At 34.9% G+C, this 16,546-nt stretch overlaps 1 protein-coding gene across 1 annotated transcript in view; it reads left to right on the top strand.

Moving 5' to 3' along the window:
- Positions 1–16,420: 16,420 nt before the first annotated feature.
- LOC148029807 (beta-glucosidase 13-like) overlaps positions 16,421–16,546 on the top strand; it is a 13,316-nt gene continuing 13,190 nt past the window's right edge. Inside the window, exon 1 of the mRNA XM_087686114.1 lies at positions 16,421–16,529. The gene's annotated coding sequence lies outside the window, so the exon portion shown is untranslated. The remainder of the gene's footprint in view (positions 16,530–16,546) is intronic.

Raw genomic sequence — 16,546 nt, 5'->3', positions numbered from 1 at the left:
AGATATTAATAGGATCTCCGAGGTCAAATGGTCCCCTATAAGGTTCTCCGATACTTTCCACTCATACCACACAATTATCACATTTTTTGAAGTAAGAACATGAGGAGCTTGACAACATGGTTGCATAAAATAGATCCATAGACAATATCCAACATACTAGCAAACTTACAAGTGACATTACATTGACTCGATCTTTTTGGAGTTTGTTAAAGAAGTAAGGAATTGGTGGTTTTATCTTGCTATTGATGGCATGAATCCATTCGGATTGCTAGGATAACTAATCTTCAACTTGCTAATACTAAAAGCTATAAAGTCAAGAATATGGACATCTATCTCAAGCCCCTAATTGATGATTGTAAGGATATGTGGGAGGAAATTGAAATAATGGATACGAGCAAGCATGTTGGGATGAATTCTACCAATTTAGGAGCCATTATCATATGGAACGTGCAAAGAGTACTCAAGAAAATGTGTCTCCATTTGATATGCTTTCTCCAACATATGCTTTCATGATTAAGCTAGTTACACACAATGCTTATTGTAGATCCACTGACTTATTATATAAGGGCCATTCTCATATGGAACATGCAAAGAGCACTCAAGAAAATGTATCCCCATTGATATGCTTTCTCCAACATATGCCTTTATGACTAAGCTAGTTACACATGATGGTTATTGTAGAGCTTGTCACTTTAGGTTATCATGTATGTCTTATGGAGGAACCAAGGTTGGTAGGTTGGACATTTGCAAGTTAAGTAGAATGAAATAAGTAGTTTATCATGGCCATGAGATGAGAGATGGATTCCTTAGGTGACCACCTACGTGAATGATTGCAAAAAGCTAGTATGAGTGGAAGATGGTTCATAAAGAGCTGCTCCCAAGTGGAATACAATGGTTCTCTATCTTCTATGAGTTAACATATTGGACTAAACACCGATCAATCATCTTTGCTATCCCATACACATTTTGAAGAATGTCAGTATCTTCCTGTGAGACCACATCACAAGAAAGAGAGACACACTAGGGGGAAAGGATGGATGTGAAAGAGATAGCTACTATTGAGGTATATTACCCATAAACCACCTTGAATGGTCTTGTAATACACTTCTTGGAAATTTTCCACCAAAGAGAGGGGCATAGGATGAAGATCACCAAGTCTATCCACATGCTTATGGGCATGATGTGGTCTCTTAGGATGGCATTTACAAAGGATGACCAACTAAGAGGACTTAAATCCCATGATTAGTATAAGTTGTGTTAGGTATGTGTAGTAGGGTAAGATAGGCAGTGACTTGATTAAGTGCTTCTTGTGTTTTCTACTTATTATAGATGGCGTATTTGATTTATGGCATTTCATACTACTAATTGCAATAATTCTAAGGGCCATTTAAAATTTGTTGGACTTGGTATAGTAGATCTTACAAAAGGAGATAAGAACATCCTCAATTTTATGGTCAACATAGGGGGAGTGGAAACGATTTATCTTTTTTAGAAGCACTTACCCACACAACAAAAATGATGAGGGAAATACCAATGATATCTAAGACAAAAAATGCATGTGAATTTTGTTTTGAATGTCAAGCCCTACAATCAAATGGGCACCAATTAAATTCTCAATTGCTTAACAACTACATGATCATGAAAATAAACTTCAAAACAAGCATCAAAATTATCATTTCTGATGCCTATATTAACAAAAATTCTGAAATCTATGGAAAATATTTTTTATGGATACAATGATGTGAGCAAAACAAAATTTCTAACACATATGTTGATGCATGAAAAGAAAGAAAAATTTGGTACCTGTGGAAAATATTTTTGACAGATACAATGACATGAGCAAAACAAAATTTCTAACACATGTTGATTCATGCAAAGAATGAAAATTTATAATAGGGATCTCACCCCATGCAAGGCTGCTATTATCCACGTCTACTATCCTATCAGATATATAGATTACATGCTTGATGTATACATACATATTAGAAAATGTTAAATACAATATGAAATTAGAAAATAAGTATTCTTAAAGTTAGTTCACAACTATTGAGAAACTATTATACATGTGATATAAATAAACTATCTATTTTATGCATCTAGGTGATGCACATGGAGCTCACTCTCTACTGTGGGTTGAGTATTGTAGGCCATGAAGATCTCCATGTGAAGATGTATGTGCAGTACATGGGGTAAGAGGAACCCCTTCCAAGTCAGGACTTCCACTCTCTATCTCTTTGTATGAGATGACTTACAAGACATGATAAGCCTACAACTATAACAATCCCATTGAAGACAATATATGTGATTATATGGCTCTTCATCTCAATGAATAACTAGGTACCTAATATATTTATTTATTTACTTATTTATGTGTCATATAAATTTTATTCTCTCACCCTCCTTTGTGTGTGTGTGTGTGTGTGTCTCAAGTAAATACATGAAATTGTTATAAATTGAGAAAAAACAATAACATATTCTCTTTTTTTCTTTACAATCCATAAATATTTTAAATAATTGTAATGAAGAATGAGAAGAAATAGAGAATAAGGTTTTGAAGCTTACCTCTTGGCTTAAGATGATGCATTTGAGAGAGGTCCTACATGCATCAAACACCTACACATCAAAAGGAAAAGAAAAATAGGGGGAAAACAAAGAAGAAGGTCTAAGGTATGGAGCTTACCTCTCAACAAAGAAACATGCAATAGAATCAATAAAGCAATGCATGTACACAACTATGTGAGCTAGTATCATTTTTTAATGTTGTCAATATAGATGCTGTGGACACATAAAAAATTTTCAAGGAGTAATCAAATGCACATAGCAAGGCTTATGTCAAGGCACTAAGATCTTTTTTCTTCACATAAGAATTTCATGTTTGTATTCTCTCATCCCTTGTAGCACCATGAACCTAGTCACAATACAAACCCTTCTCCTAGTGCATGTTGTAGATGAGGTGGAAGTGACATGACTAATGGATAGTCAATGGGTGTTCTTTTTGTAGTAGTCCACAAAGATATTGAAGCAAGGATCCCTTTAAGGATGTAGCCATAAACTTATGTTATAGAATATGTGGCTAAAGTTCAACCTTGAACTTTAGAAAGTGAGGCAATCTTTTGAAAGATACTTTAATAATGTTAATGGAAAGGAAACAACATGACTAGAGCAAGGTAAATCATGGAATACAAATTAGCAAATAATGAAGGATAGTTCAATTATGTTAATTGTAAGAAAACAATATGAATAAAGCAAGGTAAATCATGAAATACAAAATTAGCAAAGCTCACCCTTATTGCCAAAAAATATTTATAAATAATATATTTATTAGACATAGTGCCATAGTGACCTACATTTTCTATTGAAGAGCATTTTTATCCAAGTTTATTATATATAAAGAAAAATGCTTGAATGTCTCAAGCTTGCCATCTAATTAGGGTAAAGAGTAAGAACCAAGTCATGCATTTTAAGTATATGTACTTGGGCTATTTTTCCAAAATCATAAGGTCCATCCTACAATCTTATGGGAGAATCCTTTTTGGGCCCAATTTTGAAAGTATGAGACTCCAAAACAACACCACAAGAGAAAACCAAGGATCTCCCTACTAATAGTCTTGTTTAAACAATGAAATGGAAGCCATAACAAACTCTTGACCAATTCAACTATGTCTTGACCTAAACAATAGCGTCAATGATAATATATACCTATGCTTATGAACAAGTCTAACTATTCTACCAATCTCAATTGTTGGTGGAACTTTAGATGAACAAGTTTACATGTTCCTCCACATTTGCGATCATGAGGAGAAAGCTTTTTTGCTTGAAGGTCTTTTTGTTGTATTTCCCATGTAAAGCTCCAACTCTAGTATAGCTTATTATAAGAAATAATATAGTAGCCCCTAAAGAAGGAGATAGAGATTTGAGGGAGTTCATAGATAAAGATAGCCATGAATTTGAGAAGTAAAGAAAACCACATACTTATATTATCTTTCCTCTTAAATAGACACAAGAGTACATTGGATGCATTGCATTGGGTCTATTTTGACTTGCCACCTCACTCTAAAGATTAGTTCATATTACATTTTCATACAAAGAAGGCATCACTCTTTCTTACACTCAAACAAATGTTTCAACACCCCCCTCGGTGCCTTATTCAGCTACTACAAGGTGGTCAAGTGGTTACATGATTGATTGTTCCCCCTCCCCCCTCACTAGGTGCATACTATGGCTACTGCTAGTGGGTGGTCAAGCTTTGTATTTTTCTTATTTTTCCACATCTGCTAAATCCTTTTGTGTGGGTGCTCTTCCATGTTGCTACTTTGCTTGGTCATTTTCTTTGGCTTTTGATTTGTCAATCTTCTTGTAATCTTGGCTTTGTTGGTCTTCATCCTTGTCTCTTTCTTTGCTTAGATTTTTTCTTATTGTGTTTGTTGGTCTTCTTGATCTCCTTTGTCTTCTTCATTTACTTTGTCTCCTTGGACAAATTTGTCATGGCCTTCTTCTTTGCTTGATTGATAATTTTTTATTCGTGAAGAATAAACATTAAATTTTGTTTCCCTTTTTGGTCATACTCCTTTTTGTATAATCTGCATTGTCTTAATGGCTTCAATTCATTGATGGCTCAATAGGACATTACATGGATAACCTTGACTTTAGCTCTTCATATACATCTAAGTGGATGTGTGTATTAGACTGCTTTGGGCATTGTTGAATGGCATACCTAAATGCATACATGTATACATGGCTTATAACATTTTTATGAGATGATGATGAAGATACATAACTGGCTCTAAGATTTGATGAATGGATTAGTGAGATTTAAATAAAATCAGTTTTAATAAGGCTCAATGTAATAGGGTTTGAAGTAAGACCAATTCAAAAGGAGTAGGTGTGAAAGGGGTTTGCAATCAAACCACTTAATATATTTTTAGTGTGAACAAGGATTAAGACCTATTAAGGTTTAATATCCTTATGAGATGCATGAGACTTTATTTAAAAAACAAGAGCTTATCATTTGAGTAGATGACATGAGGTTGCTATGGATAGATTAGCCCATTGTTGGGGCATATAAGTAAGAAGGCATGAACCACAAGGGTTTAAATTAGAAGGTTAGAGAGAGTTATAGATTCAAGAGACATGGATAGAGGTGAAATCAAGATGCTTTGATTCATGTATAGTTTAGCAAAGAAAATATATTTCATCCAATACATTTATCTATTGCATAGGCATGAACACTGACTTGGGACAATTGCCCAAAACAATTTGAGACTATAGCTCAATAAATACCCTGATATAAATAAAAAATCTATTATTGTTGGAGCGTATAAGCAAGAGGGCATGAAACATGTCAGGGGCTTAAGTCAAAAGGTTAGAGAGAGTTATAGATTCAAGAGACATGGATAGAGGTGCAATCAAGATGCTTTGATTCATGTATAGTTTAGCAAAGCAACTCTATTTCATCCAATACATTTATCTAGTGCATAGGCATGAACACTAACTTGGGAATATTGCCCAAAATAATTTGAGACTATAGCTCAATAAATACCTTGATATAAGTCAAAAATCTATTGTATACAAACCATATCCAATGCCAAGCACGTCAATATACATGCTCAATTCAAGAAAGCATGGCAAACCAAGAAGCTACTAACATCGAGGACACATAAGATCAAGAGTCTATATACATTGATTCTAATGAAAACCCTATATGGGCCTCCATTGTTCACTTCAACCCTATATTTTCTAGTTATTATAAAAGCTAAAATTCACTCTAAGGATATCCAAAAAGTCTTCAAAGTATGCTCAAATCATAGACATACATCTACTCCCTATAGGCAAGTAAATACTCCAAGAGGTTGACCTTGTACATGTTGTAGATTGAGGATAGCAATGTCTATCTACTATATACAGCCTATAAACCCTTTTCTTATGTATCTATGATAGCACAAAAAAGCATCAAAAGATAACAAACTAGTTGTTGTCTTATATCTTGCAATAATCGAGCTTGTCCATGTTAAAAATGTGGCACCAAGTTTCTTTCCTTTGCTACTCCACTTTTTTTTTCACAAAGCTCTAATTCCTTTTCCCCCACTTACTCTTGGTCTTAGTCCCTATTTTGGACACCTTTTGATCTTCTCCCATGGATAGTAGACACTCCTCATTTATATGATCATGGGGGTATCCCACAAACTCAAGCCCTTTCACACTATAATTTATCGTCAAACATGTTCTTCTTAAGTTTTTTGGCATCATGTCTCAAAAATAAGCACTTACAGAAATTGAAGAATGGCAAAAAAAAAAGAAAAAAGATATTGACTAAGAATATTGAAATCCTTTGTAATAGTAATCCTCCCAAGGGTTTTGTAAGTGGACGTGTAATGTCATGACATTCAAATGTCGACATCCAAATGTCAGGGCATATAGGGAAGGCATGAACCAGGTGGGTTTAAGAAGGCTACAAAGAGTTATTAATTCAAGAGACATGGATAATGTGCAATCATAATGCTTTGATTCATGTATAGTTCAGTAGAGCAATTGTGTCATAGCCAATACATTTATCCAATGCATAAGCATGAACACTGACTTGGGATGATTGCCCAAAATAATCTGAGACTATAGCTCAGTAAATACCCCAAAGTCAAGACTCTCATATATATAAATAATATAATATGCTAAGCAGCTCAAAATACATGCTCAATTTAAAAAAAACATGGCAAATCAAGAGGCTATTGACATCCAAGCATAAAATCAAGAGTCAATATACACTGATTCTAATGAAAACCCTATATGGACCTCTATTTATAATGGTTGTAAACAATTTACTTTAGATTTATCCCTCTTTATGCTTTCATGCTTTTGGATTTTCATGGTCTTGAAGTTGAGTTTTCTTTTTCTTATGATAGAGCTTTGAAGATCTTACTTTCCATTAATCTCATCCAACAATACTCACAAGTGCTTTGGTGGTAGTGAACATAGGAAAAATGGACTCAGAGGTGATGTGGATTTGTCAGGGCAACAACATCATTTTTTTGTGACATTTTATTCAATCATTTAAGCTTTTTAAGTATTGAGATTAAAATCTTAGAACTCAAAAGTCACTTATCCATACCCTTTTCACACTTAAATAGACTCAAGCCTACTTGCTTTAGATCCTGTTCACACAATCATTGATGCCAGGAGGCATATTTCATGGTGGATTCCGTGCCACGGTGGATTCTCTGAGGTTTTACGGTGGATTCCGTAAACTTTGATTACCGGGGCTCATACACAAAGTGGATTCTTTGTGCGAGAAGTCGATGGGGATGCCTATTCTTTTTGGGCGTTTTGTTAATTTAGTGTGTACATGGGTGATTCTATAGCGGGCGATTCCGCAAAATACATATTAAATTAATAAACGTTTATGAGTTTAGAGTGCGCACTCGTGATAAATTAACGTTAGGATTGATTTCTAACCAATTGATTTATTTATGTAACTGAAGACTGCTAGGTATTCACTTTTGTCGGTTTAATTGTATTATTTTACTAACGATTGTGAATGCTTCAGTTGATGTGTAGAGATAGCAGTAGTGGTGGAGGAAAGCATTGGAAGATAGCGTGTATTCAAGTTATTACCTATATTTTGATGGGCGCATACCTTAGGCATGACACCTATATTTTGTCGCGGATATTTATTAAGGCATTGGATATTTAATTATTATTTTTGTATGCACATGGGCGCACGATTATGATATTTGTAGTTGGACATTGTATTGGGTATTCCTGACTTCCTGGGCGCCCGTCCATTAGCTTTATTTCTATTTAGCACTAAAGCAAACTCAAAAGCCAAAAGCGTGCTATTTTGTAATTTGGGCTATTATTTGAGCTTGAAGATGATTAATACATAAAATACATGCTTTGTGGAGCGCTCATGAGTTTTGTGCAAAAAGTAGAGTTCTTTTGTTCTTGGGGACCTTCTGACGCTCACTACGCGTGCTTACTGCATCCGATCTGTGCACCAATCATAGTCTCACAAACACTTGATATAGTTCTTGTCCACACTACCCATTTTAATATACAGTAGGAAAAATCTCTTTGATTGGACTTTGCTCATCCGGGAAAGATTTTCAGTAATCTTGGTAATCATTCTAAAGATCTTAATTTCATATATCCTTTTCCCATGGATCGTGACAATCACTTGTCTCCTAAAACACTTAGGCATTTCAATTTCCTACTTCCATTAAAATAATGTGTGAAAGTGTATTGTTCTAGCTTTTTCATGAGTGGACACACCATACCATAACATCCACCCTCTCTAAAATTGCACATCCTCTGAATGGGCCACAACTACCCATCATCATCTCCAAGCTCAACTGTCTACTCAAACTTATCATCTTCTAGGTCATGTTCTTCTTCTTCTTTTGCAATGCCTTCTTTATCTACCTTGTCATCTTACCTTTCATCCTTCATAGCTTATGTTCTAGATCTCTTTACTTGACTATATTGGTCCCCTTCTATGCCCTTGATATCCACAAGTCAATCCTATCCACCTCTGCTAAAGCATATATTGTGTATAGTACTTTACATCCTTCAAATTCAATCTCTCTCTACCCAAAAAACTATCCTATAAGACCACCCTATAGAAAACTGCCCATATCTTTTGATCCATAACTTGGATTGCTGATTTAAAAAAAAAAAGTTTTAGCCTTGCCTTCAATCTGCAACTTTTGTGTGGGATTCAGAATCAAATTTTGAAGATTTCAGTCCCTAAAATTTACTGCATAGCCTGCAACTACCTCATACTGTCAGTAGTCCTAGCCCTAGAGACATTGACCTTCTTGTCCTTGTAACTTTTGCATACCAACGTGGATGACAACCAAACTTAGTCAACCTCTTTCCCAAGTATAAAATCCCATCTTGGGAGTTTTGGCCACCACAAATCCTTGTTGAAATAGAACAATTTCAAGATCTTTAATTCTGCCCTAACCTGCCTACTGCAATAACCTATAGGATATCCCTCCTCCTAGATCGAATGGTTACTAGATAATCAACCAATAAGGCAACATACCATACATTCCCTTCTGGTATAAATAGACCCCATATATTGTACTTAGCAACACATGGAATCCACTAGGATAAAAAATCTACTTCATCATTCTGCATATGTTGTTCTCTTGAATACATTCACTTGGATCATAAGATACCTTTAATTTTTTTTTCAAGTCAAGTGTCATAACCCCCTTTAGCTTTGCAATGTACAACATATCTCTCTATGATTAATTCATGGAAAACACAAAGTAGTACCATAGCGTATTTGAGCCATCTACAATCGAGCCAATCTATCTATTGTTGTCATCCACTTATTTTGGCTTCATCTAAGTTTTTGGTCATTATCGAACCCTACATTCATCTTCTCTAGCTATTTGAATAGCCTATTCAAGTGTTATTGGCTACCTATCCATAGTTGCAACTATTGCATTTTTAGCTACTACTGGAGCCACCTGGCCATATCATCATCTCCAAGAGTTGTTGCTTGATCAACCATGTGCAAATGATGACCACAAGCCTTAGATGAAGCCACCTATTTTGGCTTTATCTAACACTGCTAGAAATCATGTACACTTGCATTCATATTCTCTCTAGCTATTGGATAGCTTGTTCATGTGGTGCCATAGTTGCAACTACCAAATTTTTAGCTACTAGCAACCACCTAACCATATGACCATATCCAAAAGTTGTTTCTTGATCAACCAAGTTTGCATTTTTGTAGTGAGTCTATATTATTTACTACTGGACACTATTTTTGCAGCCTCCAAGAGCCAGAGCCACCAACCTCTAAGACCAACCTATTCTGATTAGTTTTCTCACACTAATTTGCATTTATAGCAAATCACTTTCAAAGACTACATGTTGCATGTTGGGACCCATTCTATGTAGACACTAGATTGGAGCTCTCATTGGTGTTTTTGACTTCTTTTCTAGCTCACACCAGTCCACCTAAGAGATGGAGCTTTGAGGCCCATAGTATTCATGCTGCCAATATAGTCTAATTCTTCATTCATTCTCTCATCATTTTGAGTTCTTTTCACCTTTGATTCTATTTTATTCACTACGTTCTTGTTGTACACTTCAAATTATCTTTCTTTGAATTTTTATACAATCTTCCTTACAATGCTCTCAATCTCAATGGTTATACACACAACAAGTATACTAGTTTACATTGGCAAAACTATTAATATGTGTGTAGACTCTGATAGGATCAAATCTTCCATATTCATTGTATCAAGTTTGTTAAGAAAAACTTAACATCACTAATTTTAAAATATTTAAATATTCAAAAAACCCAAAGACTCTATCCATACTCTATAATAAGTTAGTCTATTCAGGCCTTTACTAGACAATAGTAAAATATCATTTTGATACCTATTTTAGGTCATTTATAGCCTACATTTAATTTTTTTTCTTTCCTAAATATTGAATGCATAGATGCCACATAGGATTCTATAGATATACAATGGACAATCCCAAAAACTAGCAAGATTATCTCTAACGTAACCCAATCAAAATAGTAGACTATAAGACAATGTGTAGTCCATAATGATGAATTCACAACTACTATTGTTGTTGTTGTTAATGGTACTACTTCTCATAGTTTATCTTCACAAGCATATATTAGTGGTCCTCCAAGATATTCCCTACTCTCTTACCAACTATATTTACTACAAATTTATAATTAATTGACCGAAATTTCACCACTACAACTATCACTCTAGTTTGAATCTCTTCTCTTTCTCTTCCTAGCCAAACCTACAATTATTCAATCCAAAACCAATTTGATACACCATCTTCTCTTATGCAAAAAATCAATCCCAACTATTGTAATCCCTAGTCACAAGCTCTTGATATCTAAGATTACCATTGACATAAAATTTTAAGCATCTAATAGGCCATTCTACAAAGTCAAACTTCTTTCACTTTTGTGAGCACACCACACATGCTCACCAAATGCATTTCCTAGCACAATTACGGTTTTCATTTGGCTACACTTTACTTGTAAAAATGCTTTGCTTTTTTCTCAACATGTTCTTAAATAATAGTTCATGTAAGAGTTTTCTTGACCCAAGCCCATCAATCAAACCAATTTCTTTATCACAAAGCTCTATAGAACACTAGAGATGAGAAATTTGTAATGATACCTTTTAATTTTTTATTCAACACTAGCATGAAGATTCCATCTCAACAACTACTTGTCCCTTTTAAACTAATTACCCTAGACCATACATTTTACTTCACTAAATTGATTTGTCAAATACAATATTGGTTAGTTAAAGATTAATCCATACATCTAATTCAAAAGTAGCAATATTATTTTTAGAATAGTGCATTCATAGATATACAACGAATGACAAGAAAAGTTGCACCTTCTTTGCATGCTACCATGTGTTCAAGCTGGTTTGAGTTGATATGATAGCAATCCTCTAAGTGCATCCTCATGTTCTAGGTCCATCTCCAATCCAACTTGGACCACCACCTTGTAGGTCGACAATAAATGTGGAAAATATAATATTCTTCTCATTTAAAGTGAAAATATCCTAGTATTCTTTATTTTTACATTTCAAACTAAATGAACTGCTAGGCTCCATGATAACCACATAATCCCTCTTGGATCCTCTAGTCCCATTAGTATTTGCAAAGAACTCAATGAACCTTCTAGGATTTGACCTCATTAAAAAATCTTTGATTTGCTAGATACCTATTCTTGGGATTAACCCTAATGAGCTATATATATAAATAATATTGAGAGACTCATAGAGCACCAACCTATAAGAAATTAGCTTTAAAGTTAAGATCACAAATATGGGATAAAGGAAAAATCAAGGCAGAAACTCATCAAAGCACCAACCTACAAGAAATTAACTTTAAAGTTAAGATCACAAATATGGGATAAAGGAAGGAAAAATCAAGGCAAAGCAATGGCATTATATACGTGCTTTTTGACTTCCATAGCATGTTGCTTTGGTCAAGATAACCATACCTTAAAGAACCCTATCCTTTAGAGCATCATTATCAAAACAAATGGTCCATCTACAACAAGTCTTGATGGACAAGATTAGTAATCCCCTATGTTGGATTGTAGCTACTCTTGCATGTGCCATATCAATAGCTGCCATTCCATTATAAAACAACAAGAGTTGTTATGTGCCCACTTAACAAGTATTGATGGCCAAATTGGAGTTGTATATCTAATCATACCTACAACTCCATCAACTACATACCTAATAGGTCTCAAGACACCAATAAAGATATTGCTTGAAGTATGCCAAGGATTTCTTAAAGGCACTAGAGCATTAACATGCCTTATTGTTGAAACCACTACAATTCCCTATATAGGTCATGTAGCATATGTAATTGTTGGGGATTCACATCCATATCACCCCATGTAGTCCCCATGTAGCTAGATATGGATCCTCATATCCACCAATCATAGCCATTCAATAGCCCCTTATATCCCCCCATAGCCATGGGGGCTGCATAAGGAGTAGTAGCATAAGAAGTTGATATAAGCTCCATAAGCATTCTTGAGGGAAATTGGGACATAGCTTGTCCTCAATCTTAGAAACCAAAATGCTATACCAAGGGCATAGTGGTGAGGGGATAAAATTCATGAATGGTAAAGAAATCTTACCAAGTCACCATTGATGTGTGCTTCCCAAGCAAGTCCATATCAATGATATAGTGATAAAAAAATGTCATGAATCTAAAATGCATCTTGTCGTCAATCCTTCATAATCAATCCACCACCCTGCAAAACTTATTGCAATTTTTAAAAAGCTTCTCCTCTATTGGTCTCCCATGGACCATGCCATGATCAAAATCCATGGCCATGTACTTGAGACAAATGGGGGCAAAAAGACATCTTACCTTAGCTAAACCCTTAATGTGCACATGTTGGTGGGGGTGGACTTGGAAATTCAAGGAAGGAGAGGCACATTATATAGGGTTTTTGTTAAATGACCTACTCCTTCACATGCACCATCATCAAAATTGGTGGAGCCAAACTATCTCGATACCTTCCTTCCATGGCATTGAGAAAGCCATCATCAAAACTGGCAGCCAACCTTGTCTTAATAGTTTCCCTCCATGGTGAGTCATACATTTTCCTCTTTAGCAATGCATGGGTAGAACAAAGGGTGGGTTCTTTAGAAAACCCATCCCTTAATAAATATTTGCATCCTTAATGATCTAAAGCATATTCTATTTTATTTATGCAATGTTACTAAGGGCCCAATCTTTCACGGATGGTGCCGCATGAGCTAAGGCTTGATCCTACACCTAACTAAAAGTGTTCCATACTCTTTATGTCTCCCATCAATGCATAAGTAATCTCCAGTAATCTCTCTTAGTGTGTAGAAAAGACATATCTTCCTACTTCTTTTCCAGCCCATGAAACATCCCTTTGTGTGCAAAATTGTGCCTTCTACATTACGATTCATGTCTAATAAATCATTTTAATTACTAATCAATTAATAACATTTCTCCTTCACTCTTATTTTTATTTCTCTCATTCCTTCCTTTCCCTTTTCTTTTCTAAAAAATAATAATAAAATAAATAAACATATGCTCGATCCCTATTCTATAACTTAATGATTATATGACTCGATAAGGAAACTCATATTATTTAACAAAACAAATTTTGATAATTCCATGTTAACCAAAAGAAAATAAAATCTAACTAGTCACATGTGTTTTGGAGTTGGCACATGCACACTTCTCCTATTCCGATACATGAAGCATGTACTCAGTGTGTAAGCAACTATATGGACAATTGTGTTCTTGTCCTCATGATGAAACCAAAATGTTGCGCTCTATGAGCTCAATGTCAAGACTATTGGATACACCCCTATTATTTCAAGGGGATGTTTGACATTGTTCATCTTCACTCTCTCTCATTTAGCCCACACGCACACACACACACACACACACACACACACACACACACACACACACACACACACACACACACACACACACACACACACACACACACACACACACACACACACACACACACACACACACACACACACACACACACACACACACACACACACACACACACACACACACACACACACACACACACATCTACTCATTTGACACAATTCATTATCGCTCTCTCTCATCTAGCCTACTCATAAACACACATAAACATAGCGAGTGAACCTATCAATATCTATCACATTGTCGTAATTCGAATTGGTAAGTCACACTCCATGATCCATATGCATGCTCACTTACTCACCTTTTTGCATCCTTCATTGCCTATGCACACAAGAAGAGTCATCGAGAAGAAGCTTGGAGAGAAGAAGAGAAAGCTTCACATGCCACATCCCTTGCTCCCTCACTCTCACAACTTCACACTTGTGGCCTCTTGACTACCCTTACATTGCATGCATTTTTGAATTAAGGTTAGGCTCACTCAACTTCAACAAAAATAATTACATTGGCTACTTGATTGGCCTTACATTGCATGCATTTTTGAATTAAGGTGAAACTCAGTCAACTTCAACAAAAATAATTATAATTTGCATGGGAGTGATCCTAGCCCCTCAATTTCACATTGATAACATCTTTTGCAAAAAGAATTTACAATATGTTATAGCATTTACATTGAAAAACATTACTGCTCATGATTGGTGGATATTTTAGTCCTTCTTATGCTTACTCCATTGAGAGGGTCAACAAGATATGGGTTTTTCTAGAGCCCCTTTTAAAAATCCTTTTGGTTTGGTCATATAAGATCCATAATGTCCTAATCATCATATTTTCATCACTTAAAGACATGTTTTGTGCTTATATATTTCTTGACAAACCCCTAGGTGACCAACTCATTAAAATATCATAGTGATTTCACAATGAGAGCAACATAACAACTTCTAAATCTTTCACTAGAACCTTTGGACATTAAAAATTTGCATATATCTACGTATAGTATATATTTTTTACTTGGTGGAGATCTTATTTCCATTGACTTTATTGTTTCATAGGGTATTCCACTTTCATCAATATTTAAAAGGAGGTGACATTGATGGGATAACATTTTAGTAAACGTTTTGTTTTAAGGATATAAAAAACAACATGATAATTCACAAAATGTAACATGTTCCAACTACTCTACAAGAACATGTTTCAAAAAGCTTTTGGTTGACAACATGTACATGATGAAGTTATGTGATAGTATGAATGTGAAGTACCTTTTCTTGAAAATATGTACATGATGTTTAGTTAGAGATATGTCTGCCTTAAATTGGGATTGGAATAAAATAAAATAAGATTGATATAATATAACATTTCAAATGAACCAAGTGCCTAGATGATCATACCTTTGTTCAAGACTTGTGTTGAAAACAATGCACTACAGACAAAATCCAAGTGTTGTGTGCCAAGTTTGTGAAGCCATAACACCAGTGGTACCTACACATATGTGCATCTCATTGAAATTGTGCACATAGTAGAAATGCATTTGGTTGAGCTGATTTGATGGGAAATATCTTGACTTAGAAGGTTCCCACGTTTTTCATTTCTTGAATATCTAAAGCATGGAAAGAGCAAATGTGTGCGTTTATAGCATGTGCATATGTATCAAAATTTTTCCTACTCTGAAAGAATCAAACTTTGTCAGGAAAAATAATGCTCACCATGCTAAAAAAGTGCAAGTCGTACGGGTAGGTAATTTAATTACTCTTTTCTCAAGCTAGCTTTAGAGTACTATGGCCTTGATTACAACCAGCTACATAGACAAAACACATGAAAAGAAATACCACTTCGATATATGTTAGAAACATTCTAGAATGGGTAACACATTTTGTTTGGGCATGTAGGTTTACCAGGGTGGGTTTGCCATTTAGCCCAATTAAAAGTAGAATTATTTTGACACCTATACATTTATTCATTCACCTTTGGTAGTTGTATACAACTCTCCTAAACCAAAAAAGGAAAAAAAGAGGAGTCTCTTACTCGTCTCTTATATCTCTATATATGCTCTTATTGCTAAGGTCTTTCTATCCTCTTTCCATATATGATTTTCTTTTGAAACTTGGGAGGTTGCACCTCAAAAAATAAAAGTGTACCACATGTCATCAATAAAAGGGCTATTTTATTTGAAAACAATATAGTAGTAAACTTGCAAAAAGGAAACTTTAATAATAATTCAAGAGAAAACCTTCACTTTATTAAGGAAAAGGGGTCATTTTATTGTCTTATAACATGTCAGTAAAGTGTATTTTTGAATACCCTTTGAATGCTTCTTATAGATGAACCCCTCAAGCTTTGAAATTCTCAATGTTAACTATGTTACATACTCAAGTCATACTTTTTGTTTTTAAACCTCACAAGAGGCAAAGATTGATTATTGGGATTTAAAAAAATGATTATGGACCGAGATGGCTAATCACCAAGATGATGGACGATGTGTTGGGACTATAAGGACCATATATTGAGTTCATAGTAGAGTGTTTAGGCACATCTTCATTATATTACAAGGATTAGTGCAAGCCCAGGTATTCAATGAACACAA

The sequence above is a fragment of the Lygodium microphyllum genome, chromosome 10 (assembly GCF_053477565.2).
Source record: "Lygodium microphyllum isolate KBCC chromosome 10, Lygodium_microphyllum_v1.1.10, whole genome shotgun sequence".
In the NCBI taxonomy this organism is placed as follows: domain Eukaryota; kingdom Viridiplantae; phylum Streptophyta; class Polypodiopsida; order Schizaeales; family Lygodiaceae; genus Lygodium; species Lygodium microphyllum.
Note: the sequence above shows the minus strand (reverse complement) of the source record. Positions and strands in the feature narration are given on the sequence as shown.